Below are 13,428 nucleotides of genomic sequence, written 5' to 3' on the forward strand. Positions count from 1 at the left end.
CTTTCAACAATTACAACCAAAGCCAGCTGAGTAAAATTTATTACATGGAAAACCAAGATTATACTAACCACATCCATTCCATTTGTGACACATTATGGGGTAGCTGTTTCAAAGACTCTCTAAAATCTGAAGACACAAAGTAAAATCAGATGTTGTCCGAAGCATACAGAGATCTCTCTCAAGGGAATCAATGCAACTCTGATGGGAATTCCTTTCAAAACAAAACAGAAAGCCCACATTATCTAATGAGAACTTAATTTCTGGTATTTTTCCACTGTAAAAAGATTTTATTCAGAGGGAAGAAATATCTATAACAACAAATTTTGGGTTCTCTGTTTCTTCACCATTTTCCTCTAATACCCTGACTCCTAAACAGCTCAAGGAACAGTGTTCATGTGACAACTTTAACTACAAACCAGTAATCACATTTTATGTTTTGCCATGCTCTTGTATTAACGCATGATTATACAGACTGTTAAAAACTTTATATTTTTAGCATAAGATTTGAAAATTGACCCTTATTATATATTGGTAAGATGAGAAATAAGCACAGAAGGGGAAAAGACTTCCAGAACAGAAACCAATGTTAACTGCCTGTTTCTGGGGTCCTAGAATACACAGGGATTTTAATTTTCTTTTTATGTTCAGCTTTTTTTGTTGTTGTTTGTATGCAATGCTGGGATTAAACTCCAGGCCTCTCAAGTACTAGGTAAGAGTTCTACCACTGCGCTACACCCCTACCCCTGTGTTCATCTTTATTTTCCACATGATCTACAATAAATGTCTATTATTTTGATAATAAAAAGAAGGTCTTTTTATTTTTTTATATGTTTGTTATAATGATTTTAATGGTAATTTATGGCTTTCTGAAGGCATATATTTTTATAAACCATCCATGAAACACACACACACACACACAGAGAACACATAAACTATAGATATTATCAGTCACTGTCAAATATTCAGGAATCTTAAAGTATAAAAATATTTATTTCTTTTTAGTTGTACACAGTACCTTTGTTTATTATTATTATTTATTTTTTTATATGGTGCTGAGGATCGAACCCAGGGCCTTGCACACGCTAGGTGAGTGCTATACCTCTGAGCCACAACCCCAGCCCCAAGTGATTTTTCTTTTTTTTTTTTAATGAGCATTTTAAGACTATGTAGGGCAGGAGGTGCAGTTCAGTGGTGAAGTATTTGCCTGGCATGTTCAAGGACCTGAGTTCAATCCCCCAGCACAGGAGGCACAGGTTACATGGGGATTATTGCAACTCACTATGAAAGTTCCCCCATACTTCATATAAAGAAAAATGTTTGCATGTTACAGAGTAAAATAAATAAGCATTCTTTTCAGGAAGAATCTGAGTTCTCCTTTCCCTTTAAGTAAGTAATATAAAGAAGGAAAAGGGCCATACAGCTGGTGAAGAATATTCCAGAAAAAATGCTCAGTCTTTTAACATTCAGATTTGGCCTTGAGGCAAACACACTAGAACAAAAATTATCTCTGAAAGAACCACACAAAAGAGTAGGGAAACAAGAAGAAACTTCAGCCAGAGCCAAAGGCTATAGCCATCAGAGGCTGATGTCCTCCTGGACAATGTTTTAGTCAGGCTCCTGTGGCCCAGTTCCTACATCTTTTCCCACACTCCATGGAAGTACGGAAATGCCAGAGCTCTCACAAAATGCACATTAAATTAAGGAATGGAAAAATCCTTTAAAAATTTCAGTATTCTTTATACCTTCAATATTAATTCTAATTTTCTATAAGTTCTGGTAAAAAAATATAAATAGAGCATGTATTTAGCTGATTATTTTATTTATTTTTATCCAGCTATAATGAGGTTTGCTCTGAAATAATAAGATATCTTTGCTATAGACCAAGAGTTTATTAAGTACTTCTCAAGATCTGGAAAATAAGGAGAGAATAAATATTGACAGAATGAAACCTTCTCTTTCCCAGTCCTAGAGATAACCACTGTTAACAGGCTCATGAACTTTCTAAGTATAAACATATTTCACTGTGCAAATTATACACTGAACATACATACTTCAAAATAATAAATTCTATTATATTTATATACCACTCTAAATCTCATGCTGGTTGATCTGTTGGGTAAAAATCTACAGTTTATATTCTTTATATATATTTTGCTACATAAATAGTGGTTTCAAATTTGCATATAAAACATTAAAATTAGGATGTGGGATGTAGCTCGGTTGGTAGAGCTCTTGCCTAACATGCAAGAGCTCCCTGGGTTCAATCCTCAGCACCACAGTAGGGGAAAAAAAGATCAGAATTAGGAGAGAATTGTAGATTCTAGAGCAGAACATCCAGTGGCTCTAAAAATGATTCAGGTATTTACAGTTGAGAATTTATTAAGAATAGAATCATAACTTCTATAAATGAGTCAATCTTTTTTTTTTATTCATTTAGTTAGTTAGTTATTGGTGGACACAACATCTTTGTTTGTATGTGGTGAGCCACATCCCCATAAATGAGTCAATCTTAAAAGCAATCTTGAAATTATAACCTCTGATTTTCATTTTCTGTAGTTATTTTGTTTATTTTCTGCAGTATATGAGTTAAACTCAGAACCTCACACACACTAGGCAGGTACCCAACCACTAAGCTACACTCCCAGCCCAACATCTTACTTTCATATCTCAAAGTACAATTAATCCTTTAAACCCTCTTCAAAAAACCCTTTAGTTAAAGTTCATGACAGAAAAATACAAAATTCATGGAAGTAAATAAGTTAGTTTTGTAAGTTGCACTTTACAAAGTATTGGTACAGTCAGGAACTTGGACCATATAAAAAGTACTACTCCTTCCCAAACACTAAGGACAAATTGACTCATTCATGAGATTTATCTTCAAAATACTGTGCGGATATCAACACCCCATTTAGAAAAGTCTTAAAATAGTCCTTTGCCTCCCTTCATGGTAAAGATTATTACACAGAGACACGCACACAAAAAACAAACATGATACGTTTGCATCATATATCTACATATGTATGCAACATATAACATTGCACAAGAATTTTTCATACAAAAAAAAGAAAGGTTATCACGAGAATTAGTTCTTCCCAATGTTAGCCTATAACATTCCCAAATGTTGAGACAATTCATTGAAAATATATCTAAATTTAGAGTAACTTTTATTTTAAAATGTTCACTTGGCATTTTATATTTCTGACCATTTTTCAATGAAATACAATGGTTTAATGGTTGTGAAATCAGCAGCAGTGTTTGGGCTTCCAAAAGTGAGAACATGCATGTCAACAGAATTCCTCTGTTCTGCTAAAGTTTGCATATTGGAAATACTAAAGAATCCTACTCTTCCCCGTTTAAGCTGACTCAGAATAGTGTAGAGAATCAAGTCAGCATTCCAATAATTCCCAATGCCCTACCTTCTCTCAGACCTACACTTTAAGATTCTTACTCATCTTACCTCTGCTCTTACAAAAAGTCCAGAGAAGTACAGATATGACATAGTCTTTTGAAATTTTAAACAGTTCCTTCATAATGATCTATAATTGGCCAGATCTTCTTTTTCTTTCCTTTTTAAAAATTAAAGTGTTATCTGCTTTTTTGATTATATTTTTAAAAAGTCCTGTTGGGCACAGTGGCGCACACCTGAAGTATCAGCTACTGGGCAGGCTGAGGCAAGAGGATCACTTGACCCAGGGAGTTGAGGGCCAGCCAGCAAGAACCTGTCTCTAAACAAAATATAAAATATAGTATTTTTAAAAAGGTCCTCAATGTCAGATATTATACTGTTTACTGAACCCTTTTGTATGTGTAAAATATTTCAAAACTTTAAATAAGAAACATTAAGCCACAGAAATTTTCTTTCATATAGGAAAGGAAATCTCCTATCAACCCAACACCCAAAACAAACCACTAATATTTTAATGTATTTCTTTCCAGCCTTTTACTTAATATAACTGGGATCATACTACATTATGTTGCTTTGCATACAAGTATTTCCAGTGGATGTCACATGGTCAGCATTTTTCCATTCGGTAATATTCTTCCTAGCCACTATTTTAAGCACTATAATCTAATTTATAATGTAATGTATTTAATTACGCTCCAGTAGAAAACATTTTTGATGGTTCTTGACTGGTGTTATTAAAAAAAAAAATCCATGTTTAAAAAAACCTCTGTCCTTATTTTTAGTTATCTATTTAGGTTAAAAAGCTGTATGTGGGATTTCAATCCAAAAAGTTTAAACATTTATAAGGTTTTCATTACACATATAACCCACTGTTTTCCACTAAGTTTGTATTAATCCAAATGCTCTCTTAATAGGTGATACAGAGTTCCCATCTCACAGCAGCACCAACACCATTATTATTATTTTTTTTAATCATTTGTTCGTTTGTTTGTTTTGCAGTGCTAGGGCTTGCACATGCTAGGCCAGGGCTCTATCATTGCATTAAATCCCCAGTCCCCCACCCCCACCCCATAATAATGTAAGAGGAAAGTTAATCTATTGTTTTAATTTGTGCTTCACATGCTGTTGAATTTGAACAGTTTAATATAATGATCTGCCTCCTTGATTTCTTTTATAAGCTCTCTACTCTGACCCCCTTCTGAGATAAAAAGGTTTTAATGTTTTCTAGTTTTTTTAAAAAATCATTTACATTAATCAGATTTTCTTTGTAGTTATCTAAATGACTAATATTATTTGCTGAAATGTATCTTTTCTGAACAAATCAAACAACTTATTCAAAGAAAACATGAAATTGAGAAAAAATAAGCAAAAATTTCATATTTTATAATCATTAACATTTATTATGATAGGTACTAAACAATCTCATTTAGCTTTGGGGGGGAAAAGGTTGCTTCTGGGGACTGAACTCAAGGGTATTTTACCTCTGAGCTACATCCTCAGCCCTTTCTATTTTATTTTATTTTATCTTATTTTATTTTATTTTTTGAGACAGGGTCTTGCTAACTTGTCAAAGAGGATTGACCTTCCAATCCTCCTGCCTCAGACTCCCAAACAGCTGAGATTATAGGAATGTGCTGCCACGCCTGGTCCACTTAGCTTTAATAATCCTAGGCAATGAGGTTTCCATTACACATATAACCCACTGTTTTCCACTAAGTTTGTATTAAGTTTGCATTTCAAAACTTGAAACTTGCCTCAGTCTCACCATCACTTTACAGGTGAAGATTTTGAGGCACAGACATCTTAGCAGTTCACTAAGTGTAGGCTGTGAGAATGGAGAACCCAGAGCTCGGGGACCCGCTCTAAACAAAGACCTCAGCATCATCACTATTGAAGGCTCTGCAACTTCAAACTTTTACAACCCAATATCTACCCATCTATTTCTGTCATCGCCAGTCAGGCTCTTTGTCATCATTTGAACTTAAACCCTTTATCTCCTTAGCTCCTCATTTACTTGTTTTGTCTCCCATCCATTCACCCTGCAGCAGCTGGCATGGGGCTGGGCTTTGACAACCACTGCCCCATCTTTCCCCTTTCTCTCATTCCCTGGGACTTGGCTCCCTCAATTTCTGGAGGCCACAAACACCTCTCTCCAGTCCTGTTGCTTGTAGCTTCTTCCTCCTGCCTCACTGTGTTCTAAACTGTCAATGTACTGATTATTCAAATGTCTTTTAATCACAGAATTTAGAAGTACACAGGATCTAAAACCTGGGTGCCAAAGCTGGAGGCACAACAGCACACATGAGGCCCTGGGTTTCATCCCCAGCATGGCAAACAAAACAAAAACAAAATCCTGAGGGTCACATTTGATCAATGGGTAGTTTCTGCCTCAAGCAATGCTGAAAAAGTTCCTGAGGCTCTCTCTCAACCCAGTGGAAAAACAGAACCATAACTGATCCCCTCCCCAACCTCAGCCACCACCCAGTACTGGGGATTGAACCTAGGGCCTTGCACATGCTATATCTCCAGGCCTATTGATTGATTGATTGATTGATAAAGACTTGTTAAATTGCCAAGGCTGGCCTCAAACTTGTGATCCTCCTGCCTCAGTCTCTCCAGTAGCTGGGATTACAGACATGTACCATCTCGCTTGGCCAATGACTGTTTTTCATTTTTATTTTTGTACCAGGGATTGAACCTGGGGAGCTTAACCACTAAGCCACACCCCCAAACCTTTTTTTTTTATTATTTTGAGACAAGATCAGGCTAAGTTGCTTAGGGCCTCAAAACTTGCTGAGGATGACTTTGAAATTGCAATCTTCCTGCCCCAGCTTCCCAAGCAGCTGGAATTATAGGCACATGCCACTCTAGTTGGCCCCATGATTGATTTTTTAATATTTGCCAGGAACAGAAAGCAGTGGTATATGTGCCATGTTTTAACCTCCACTGTGGTTTACTTTTATAAAAGTTTTTCATTTTATACAATTAGATCTAAAACCAGAGGGCTAATGGTTTGCTGAAGTCTCACCTGGTAAGTAAAAAGTATTTTAACTTCTGTGTCCAAAAAGTATATTCTATATGCTAAAGACATAGTTCTTGGACTCAGGAACTAGTTCCTATTCAACTTTAGGCCAGCCCACAACTGCAAATCCTGGCAAGAGAATGTTTCCAATAATTCTTTATCAAGCTGAAAATAACATTGCAAAGTAATTTCAGAGTGGAAGCAAATAGAGATTATTAATAATATAAATGCTTACTAGTAAAAATAACTGTTTACAATTAAGTATAATTATACTACTATTAAGTACTAGAACCTAAATTGATGAAGGGTTTCAGTTTCTAGCAAGGGGTCATTACAGTCTATGTTAATACATAAATTCCATTGGTAACACAGACTTTTAAGAAACGGAAGTTAGGGCTGGAATTGCGGCTCAGTGGTAGAGTGTTTGCCTAGCACATGTGAGGCACTGGGTTTGATCCTCAGCACCACATAAAAATAAATAAATAAAATAAAGGTATTGTGTCTATCTATTACTAAAAATTTTAAAAATCTGAAGAAAGAAATGGAATTAGAATAAGCTGTTTAATGGCTCTTCTGATATAAAACTGCTTATGTAGTTTTTGCAAAGCACACCAAAATGGGTTTGTGGCGCATACAGATTAAATATTCCCAAGAGAGGAAAAGAATCAGTATTAACTGAACATGTACTATGTGCCTGGCACTGCATACTGCTGTCACATAACAACAATATAAGCAAGTACATAATACTTGATTTTTCTGATGAAGAAACTGGTCATGAGAGTAACTGACCCAAGGATAGTGACCCAGCTATAGTCACAAGGCTAGAGTACGATGGCAAAAGGATTTAGGCTTAGCTCTTTTTGACTTCAAAACCAATGTTCTTGCCAGGTGTGGTAGCGCATGCCTGTAATCCCAGCAGCTCGGGAGGCTAAGGCAGGAGGATCACAAGTTCAAAGCCAGCCACAGCAATGGTGAGGTGCTAAGCAATTCAGTGAGACCCTGTCTCTAAATAAATACAAAATAGGGCTGAGGATGTGGCTCAGTGGTCGAGTGCCCCTGATTTCAATCCCCAGTACCGCCCCAAATATATATATATATATATATATATATATATTCTTTCCAAATTTTTGTGCAATAACAAAATCATCCTTACAACCTTAAACAAAAACTGACTATGACTCTCCTAAAATTACAAATAACAAATAAACAAACAACTGTTCATAAAAAGAAACCACAAAAAGGTTTTAACACACACACACACAAACACACACACACACAGCTGGGGTTGTGGCTCAGCCATAGAGTACTTGCCTTGCTGTGTGGGTTCAGTCCTTAGCACCACATAAATAAATAAAATAAAGGTACTGTGTCCATCTACAACTAAAAATTTAAACACACAGACACACACACACAAAATAGGAGATATTTCTTTAGTTGTAGATGCACAGTACATTTACTTTATTTTTATGTGGTACTGAAGTTTGAACCCAGTGCCTCATGCATGCCAGTCGAGTGAATGTTCTACCACTGAGTCACAACCCCAGCCCAGGAGACAGTTTTTACAACACATACTATCTACAAGGGATTAGTAGGCAATCTACATATAGAACATCTATAAATCAATAGGAAAAGAAAAACTGGCAAAAGACTGAACTGGCACTTCACAAAAGAAGGAACCCTAATAGTTGATAATAAATTAATATTAAAAAAACTTCAGGGAAGTTACAAACAAAAGTTTGAAATAACATTTCACTAACATTGACTGGATAAGATTTTAAAGCTGGGGAAATATTGTGGAACATTTGCAATACTTAACACACCACTAATGGGAACACAACTAGTACAATCACCCTGGGAAATAGTTGGGCATTATCTACTAAGATTGATGATACACATGCTCTGTGATCCAGCAAATTTCATACTCAAAGAGTGTGTGTGTGTGTGTGTGTGTGTGTGTGTTTGTCTCCACATGTGTACCAAGAGACTTGTACCAAAACCACTCACAGTAGCCCTTTTATAGCACTAAAAAACCGGAATCAACTCAATCTCCATATACAGCAGAAAGAAGAAATAATCTATGGGAGAATACTATATGCAGTGAAAATGAATAAACTACAGCAATAAAATGGATGAATCTTGGGACTATAATGTCAATCTCAAAATGCAATGTACTAGACTAGTGCCTTATTGGGAGGGGGAGACTTTTTCAACTTCAGAGGTATTTTATAAAAGAACCTAAAACACTGATTATAATCTAAAAAAATCTTTTTGATATTGAGTTCCCTTAACTGAAAGAGTGGAGCAGACTTTCTTATTTAATGTTCATACAAATCATTTAGGGGTCTTACTAAAATGAAGAGGCTGATGGAGAGGGTAAAAAGTGGGGCTTAAGAATCTGCATTTATAAAAAACTTTTAAGTGATTCTAATGTCGGTGGTCCATGCAACTCATATGATATCAAGGGACATTATGAAAATGCCTTTTCCAGAGATGGTTAAAAACAGAAATATGGGTGTATCTAGTTGGAAAAACTTAATTTTTCTCACCAAGGTAGAAAAAAGATTGAAGATATTACTTCTACAATGTCACCAGAAAAATCAGAGCACTAAACTAGGTCTTGGAGAAAATGCAAAGACTGTAAACTTAAGAGATCTACTGCGCTACAGAAGGGGCTTTTCTAGCAAGAGTATTAGTCCTTTACTCATGGAAGGATGGTTTGCCTTCTGAATAGTATAGCCAGAAGAAATCAGGGTTATCATAAGGAAATTCACAGAACATTAAATAAAGCCTGATTACAATGAAGATCTTGGTCAGGGCCCCACATAATTAAAAGAGACTCATATCACTACATGTAAAAAATAAATTAAAAAAAATTTTTAAATTGGCTTTAAGATTATTCCTAAATATATATTTTTATCTGGGAGTAGTAGCACACACCTGTAGTCCCAGCAACTTGGGAGGATGAAGTGGGAGGATTAATTGAGCCCAGGAGTTCAAGATAAATAAGCCTGGGCAACATACCAATATCCCATCTCAAAACATATAAATAAACAAATAAAAATATGCTCGTTTAAGTAGTTGTAAAATCCTTCCATCTCAAAGCAGTACCTCCACATGGAAAGTGAGACTTTTAGACACTAGGACAAAGTAACTAAACTAATTCTTGCAGGAAGCGCTGTCAATACCAGACCTTTGCTCAGGACGTGTCACACTGGCAAGTGAGGTCTTCTCACTTGCTCCTAGAACATCAAGAGTTGTTACTAGCCCTGCCCAAGAAATCCTTTTTACAGGCCTCAACCAAGGAAGTTCACTAAGGGACAGCAGCTCCTTCACTGACCCAATACTTCTCATTGTCTCAGATGAAGGTTATCAAGACACAACAGAGTTATGAAGAGCTTAACTCGATAGAGTTCTGCACCTGGTGTGTAAGTCAGAACAGCTAAACCTCCGTGACATCAACACAGGATATTTCTTACAACATAGTAAATCCAAAACACCAGGATAATCCATGCAAATAATACTCAAAAAGAAAAAAAAAAAAGCCTTTACCAACATGTATGCAACACCATTTTATACAAACAGGACAACAATGAAGCACAAATCAAGAGTTCCATATTTTAACTGCCCTCTATTAGAGAAACTCAAAATAATACACATACACCACACTATTTACAGGCAGTTGTGTTCTGCACTGAGATTCATTCCGAGATTTTTTTTTTAAGATCAGACACGCCCTTGGCGTTGAAATGCTGACCTTCCCTTCCAGTTTGCACATTGAAATTTCCTTTTCACTTACACATTTTAGGATCCTGGAATGATCTCAGGAATACATCCCATTTGCCATCCCATGCTGAACAAATGAAACATAAGGATGACATTTTGAAGGGAAATGTCCTGCGTACTAGCACACACTTAAACAGACAACATTGGGAACCATTTCATTCTGATTGGACACCAGCCACAGAGCCACCAGTAGTCTGCCCTTTTCCACCCCCTCCCCAGTCACATGTGTTTTTTTTTTTTTTAAAGCATAAGAAAATACATACAAACAAACATAAGTGTAGCCTATAACCATCACAATTCCGTTAGTCATGTCTGGAGACTTAACCTATTAAAATCAATAAAATCTGAATACTAATTAATTACTAATCATGACATTTATCTACCCTAATAATCCTTTAAAAAGAATACAAATATGCAGTTGTACTTGACTTGCACAAAAAGCAAATGATAAAATCGCAAAAACAGGTTAAAAGAATCAATTACTATTCATCAGAAACATAAATTCCTTGAAACAACCTATGGAATGCTAAAATCATTATAAATGTTCCCAGTAACCTAAGAACTAAATGTATTAATTATTTCATTTTAAAATAATGATTTCCTATAGGAATTTTATATTTTCTTGGTACTGACCAAAGACAGAAGAGATGCAATAATGTCACAGCTGTTAAGGTCTAATTAAGAAACAACTTTTCACAAATGAAAAAATTGATGCACAGCTGGGTTGTGGATACAGATTATGGGTGATACACAGAAAAGCTGCGACTGCCAACCTGAATGCACCACTGCCTCCGCACACCACTGGGCCCTGTCCTTCTGCAGCCCCTCCCTAAGGCTCTGGTCCCTTGGTCGGAGATCAGACTCCCATCCGCATCCGCTGGCCGGCTCCTTGGGCCTGCATTAGTGCTGCAGGGCGCCCCTTCATTCGAGCACAGCCAAGAGGCAGGGCAGGAGGGGTCACCCCAAAAGAAGACTCTCTCCCCCTCACACCTAGGTGACCTGGTCCTCCAGCAGCCACATCCAGCTGAAGCAGCATGACAAGGTAGAAGCAACTCCAGGCGCCGGCCTAGGGCAGCCCCGAGGCCTGGGTGGGGCCGGGCGGGGGCCGCAGGCGCCGAGTGGCCGTGCCAAGCCCCGCCAGCGAAAACTAGGGGAAGCTGCGATACTGCAGCATTGTGCTGCATCACGGCGAGGGCACCGCGAGCCATCCATCTTGCCAAAAACGCACATCCCCGCCCCAATAAATCCCACCGAATCCCTTTTTCTCCTCTGGTCGAAGTACCCCCACACTCGCCCTCTCCTCAATATCTGCTCTGGCTTTGACTGGAAAAATAATGGACAACGTTTTGTGTACTATAAACCCCCACCCCATCTGCTGGCACCACCTGGCACCTCTCCTATCACAAAAACAAAGGGAAGCCACCCCTCCAAAAAAGGGGCCACGGGAGTGGTATGAAAGGTGATAACGAGAGGGGCTGCCAGCCCACCTCCCCAAGGCAGGCAGGAGGGTCCTCGCGCTGGTACAAACCTGTTGAAGAGACTGTGGAAGGAGCCGATGGGCGGGCGCAGGCGGCTCGGCTCCCCGAGGCGGCTCACGCCCAGCCCTGGGGGAGTGGGGACGACAGGGAGGGCGGGGGGGGGGCGATGCGGAGGGGGTGGTGAGCCGAGGAGCGGGTGGTGAACGCGAGGATGGGGCGGGAAAGCGGGAGGGGGCCGCGCGGCCGCCGCCTCCAGCTCAGCTGCAGCGCCGCACAGCCAGGACCACGCCTGGCCGCATCCCCGGCACCGTTACGCGCACAGCCGGGCCCTGTCAACGCCGCCCCCGCTCCCCACCCGCCAGGCCAAGGGGAGGGCACCTGAAAATATCCCCTTCAGTGGCCCACTCTGCATCCACCCTTGTGCCAAGGGTCGCTTCCCGGGGTTGGAAGGAGAAGGATAGGAGGAGGAATCGGCGCTGCAGCGCTGGGGATGGGGCCCAAGAGCCGCGGTGCGCACCGCGGATCTGCGGCCGCCACACTGCGGAGTCCGCCGTCCCCCGCCCCCCGCCCCGCATCACCGGAGTTCTAATAAGCGTCGGAGACCTAGGCTCCCCGCGTCGCCCCCGCCCGGTCTCTGCAGCCTCCCCGCCCCCACGCCGCTCCCCGGGCACAGGGCAACAGCGGGCAGCAGCGTCCTTCGGCCCTGGGCCCGCGCCCCTCCTTCCGCCCGCCCGCCGGTCGCCGCTGCGGAGCCTGCCCGGGAGGCAGCCCCAGTGAGTTGGCATCTTCCTGCCTCGGGCCCCCTACCTACCTCCGGGGATGGGGTGGGGGCGCCGGGGTCCCGTCCTCCTCCCGCTCCTCGGCGGCCGGGCGGGTGGGCCGGGAGGCGACTCCGCGGGGCTGTCCGCGGCTGGGGCCGGGGCTCACAGGACGGGACCGCTGGGCGCTGGTGCGCGGGGCTGCGCGCTCGCTCCGGGAGGAGAGGCGGCCGAGGGAGGGACTGGAGGAATCCGCAGCCTGCACGGCAACAGCTGCACTGATTCCGGGGGCTGGACGGGCGCGCGAGGGGCGGGGGGAGGAGGGGAGGAGAAAGCCGACGAGGGGGGGGCGAGGGGCGGGGAGAGAGAGCGCGCGGACGCGGCGCGGCGCGGGCTCCGACTGCGGGCGCGCGCACACACACGCTCTCCCGAATGCCCTCCTCCGTACTCTCCTCTCTTCCCGCTCCCTCCCTGCGTAGTCCTCCCTCAGCTCCCGCTCCCAGCCCCGAAGCCAGATGCCGCCCACCCAGAGCCTGTTCAGCTCTGGAGCCGAACCTCAGGCGCGTCCACGCTTTCCCAAGCCGAGGCTCTTCCCCTGGCCCAGCTCGTACCTCGTCCCTAGTGGCGGGGAATGACTGATCCGGGTGGGCACCGCTGCTGCCGCTACCCCAACAGAAGGACAATGGGGGCTTTGTCCCCACAGCCAGCGAGGCCCAATTTCACGTTTAATTTGAGGCTAATTCGATTATCGCCATGGAAAAGGGCAGCCTAATTTTCTCCGTGGCTTGTGCAGCCTCTTTTCGCCCGCGATGTTTGCGTTTGGAACGTGATGGAGAGTGTTGAGGGAGGTTTGAGAGTGTCTTTTGCTGGGTTGGCTTTACATCTGGGTGAGGATGTCTTGTAGGTTGCGAGCTGCATTAAGGTAGATGACGCCGACCCTATCGGTGGAAACCCTGAGTTGGGGGAAGTCGGGGTTCTTAC

The 13,428-nt window shown here is 41.5% G+C and overlaps 1 protein-coding gene across 2 annotated transcripts in view; it reads right to left on the reverse strand.

Moving 5' to 3' along the window:
• SPTBN1 (spectrin beta, non-erythrocytic 1) overlaps nt 1-12,879 on the reverse strand; it is a 198,402-nt gene extending 185,523 nt beyond the window's left edge. Inside the window, exon 1 of one of the 2 annotated variants that reach the window (XM_081265412.1) lies at nt 12,501-12,879. The gene's annotated coding sequence lies outside the window, so the exon portion shown is untranslated. Of the gene's footprint in view, nt 1-10,984; nt 11,007-12,500 lie in introns of those variants that run through there. The other variant, XM_081265413.1, reaches the window with a different exon arrangement.
• Between the last annotated feature and the right edge of the window lie 549 nt (nt 12,880-13,428).

The sequence above is a fragment of the Spermophilus citellus genome (genome assembly GCF_964194105.1).
Source record: "Spermophilus citellus genome assembly, chromosome: 13".
Classification (NCBI taxonomy): domain Eukaryota; kingdom Metazoa; phylum Chordata; class Mammalia; order Rodentia; family Sciuridae; genus Spermophilus; species Spermophilus citellus.